Raw genomic sequence first — 3,352 nt, 5'->3', positions numbered from 1 at the left:
GGTGCCTATAGTCCCAGCTACTTGGGAGGTAGAGACAGGAGAATCACTTGAGCCCAGGAGTTGGAGGTTTCTGTGAGCTGTAATGCCACAGCACTCTACTCAGGGCGACAGCTTGAGGCTCTATTTCAAAATAAATACATAAATAATAAATAAATAAATACAAAATAAAATCTCATAAGGACTTTGTGGCCACCTTGTATATATACACACCCATACTGGGTCCTATTACCTTTTAGCAGAGTATGAAATCTTTTAGAAATTCAATATAATAGGTTGTATTACCCATGCATTTTATATAATTTACATGCCATAGTTTACCCTTTCAAAGCATACAATTTAGTGGTTTTAATATAGTCACAGAGCTGTGCAGTCATCACCACTTTACAGAATATTTTCATCACCCCTCAGAGAAGCCTTTATCCATTAGTCTTTAGCACTTCCCATTCCTCCCGCCCTCCAGCCCGGGACAAACACTAATCTACTTTTTGTCGTACAGATTTGTCTATTCTGTACATTTCATATAAGTGGAATCAAGTAATATGTGGCTTTTCTGGGTCTGGCTTCTTTCATTTAGCATAATGTTTTCAAGGTTCATCATGCTGGTATCAGTACTTAAATCCTTTTCATGGCAAATTCTAACTGTGGAAATACCACATTTTGTTTACATTTTCATGAGTTCGTGGGTATTTGGGTTATTTCTACTTTCTGTCTATTATAAATAATGCCGCTATGGACATTTACATGTAAGTTTTTGGGTGGACATAACTCTTCAATTCTTTGGGGTATATACCTAGGAGTAGAATCTCTGACAATAGCTACCTGCTTTAGTTGCAAATGGAAAATGCTTGAAAAAGTACCAGAAAATTCAGCTAATCATACTTATTATTCTATCTAATTCACAAATGGTTCTTTTATAACTTTGCTTCTCTGAATGACAATTAAAACTCCCTCTGGAAGTGTGAACATCATGGAAATATTCTCTCAAGTCTAAAACACTAGAGCTGAAAAGCATCAATCAGAGTGGTGCCTGCTGGTGGTTTCTGTGTTAAAGCTATCGTAATTTTCTTGATTAAGCATTTACTTCCAGGTAAAACAAAGGATTTATACATCAGATACATGGATAATCTTTGCATTTGAAAAGTGGAGGGGTGGGGGGCTCAGCGCCTATAGCTCAACCGGCTAAGGCGCCAGCCACGTACACCTAAGGTGGCAGGTTCGAATCCCCATCCCGGACCCTCCAAACAACAATGACGGCTGCAACCAAAAAAAAATAGCCGGGCGTTGTGGCGGGCACCTGTGGTCCCAGCTACTTGGGAGGCGGAGGCAGGAGACTCGCTTGAGCCCAGGAGTTGGAGGTTGCTGTGAGCTGTAATGCTACGGCACTCTACGCAGGGGGACAGCTTGAGGCTCTGTCTCAAAAAAAAAAAAAAAAAGAAAAGTGGGGGGTTTTGTTTGTTTGTTTGTGACAGTCTCGTTTTCTCACCCTGGATAGAGTGAGCCATGGCCTCAGCCTAGCTCACAGGAATCTCAAATTCCTGAATTCAGGCAATCCGCCTGCCTCAGCTTCCCAAGGAATGGGGATTTTGGGTGCCCACCACAATGCCCAACTAATTTTTCTATTTTTAGTAGAAATAGAGTCTCACTCTTGCTCAGGTTGTTCTCCAACTCCTGAGTTTAAAAGATCTTCCTGCCTCCACCTCTCAGACTGAAAAGTTTTTTTTAAGGGGAGAATTATTCTAATAGTAAAATAAGTTTACATAGCTATACAAAAATAGTATACCAATTGTCACTCTTAAAGGATCCTGATAATTGCCTGAGCATGGAGTCAGTGCTCAATGTTTATTTATTGAATTAAAAGTAGTTGTAAATTTAGAATTTTAAAGTTTTCTTATTTATGTATTCCAATTAGGAGAGTCCTTTTGATTTTTTTTTTTTTTTTTTTGCAATTAAAGCGGCTTTGATTCTACCTGGAGTACAGGTAGGGTGAGATTCCTGACTAGGGAGAAATTCACCAGTCCTTTTGATTTTAAAATGTTCTCTTTAAGTCAACCAGGTTCTTGGATAGTTAGAATAGTTTTGAAGCACTGCAGATCCCGTAAAGAAAGATGTTTACCTATATTTCCTACAAAAAAACCCACAAGTTGCTTATTTGAAAGGAGTAACTAAAAGGGCGGGATGCAGTGGCTCATGCTTATAATCCCAGCACTACAGGAGGCTGAGCTGGGAGGCTCCCTTGAGCCCAGGAGTTTGAGACCAGCCTAGGCAGCAGAGCAAGACCTTGTGTTGGGTGGTGTCTATGGCTCAAAGGAGTAGGGCACCAGCCCCATATGCCAGAGGTGGTAGGTTCAAACTCAGCCCCGGCCAAAAAAAAAAAAAAGACCATGTGTTTACAACAAAAATTTATTTTAATTAGCTGGGCAGGATGATTGGTGGTGTGTGCCTGTAGTCAGGAGGCTGAACCAAGAGGATCCCTTTAGTTCAGGAGTTTGAGGCTGCAGCAAGCTAAAATTGTGCCACTGTACTCCATCCAGTCTGGAACAGAGCGAAACCCTGTGTGTAAAAACAAGAATAACTATAGACCAAAGTCAGTGATGGACTGCCAAAAGGGGTGTTTTGTTTGGCCAGATCAGTGCTTTAAAAACTGTTTTTTTATTAGACAAGGCCTGTGCTTTTCTCTTGTCACTGACCTACCACTACGGTGTCACATAAAGCAGCTTCACGTGTTCAGTCTTCTGGCCTCAGCCTCTGAAGTATCTGAGTTAGTGACTCCTATTCAGCTCACCAATCCTGCCTATTATTAGCCTTTCTTCAAGACAAGTAGTTTAAAGTGCTCTTGTTTACTTTCGGAAAGCTGTCATTCAATTAGCTATGATGGCTAAATGAAGTTAAAGTGATTGGACTCAGTAAATGGCTTAGAAGTAGTTATTCTATCCGTCTATTTAGTGGAGTATTTACTTAACCTCAAAGAGTTAGGGTAAACATCTAATAATTAATCTAATAATTTTTTTTTTTTTTTGAGACAGAGCCTCAAGCTGTCTCTCTGGGTAAAGTGCTGTGACATCACGGCTCACAGAAACCTCCACCTCCTGGGTTCAAGTGATTCTCCTGCCTCTGCCTCCCAAGTAGCTGGGACTACAGGCGCTTGCCACAATTTTGGCTATTTTTTGGTTGCAGCCATCATTGTTGTTTGGCGGCCTGTGCTGGATTTGAACCCACCAGCTCAGGTGTATGTGATTGGCGCCTTAGCCGCTTGAGCCACCGGCACCAAGCCCTTAATCTAATAATTTTTATCTAATAATGTGGGATGTAATGCACTGCCTACATGTTTGGCTTCATTTATATATATATTTTT

Source organism: Otolemur garnettii, unplaced genomic scaffold, assembly GCF_000181295.1.
Source record: "Otolemur garnettii isolate 467f Iridium unplaced genomic scaffold, OtoGar3 scaffold00010, whole genome shotgun sequence".
In the NCBI taxonomy this organism is placed as follows: Eukaryota; Metazoa; Chordata; class Mammalia; order Primates; family Galagidae; genus Otolemur; species Otolemur garnettii.
Note: the sequence above shows the minus strand (reverse complement) of the source record.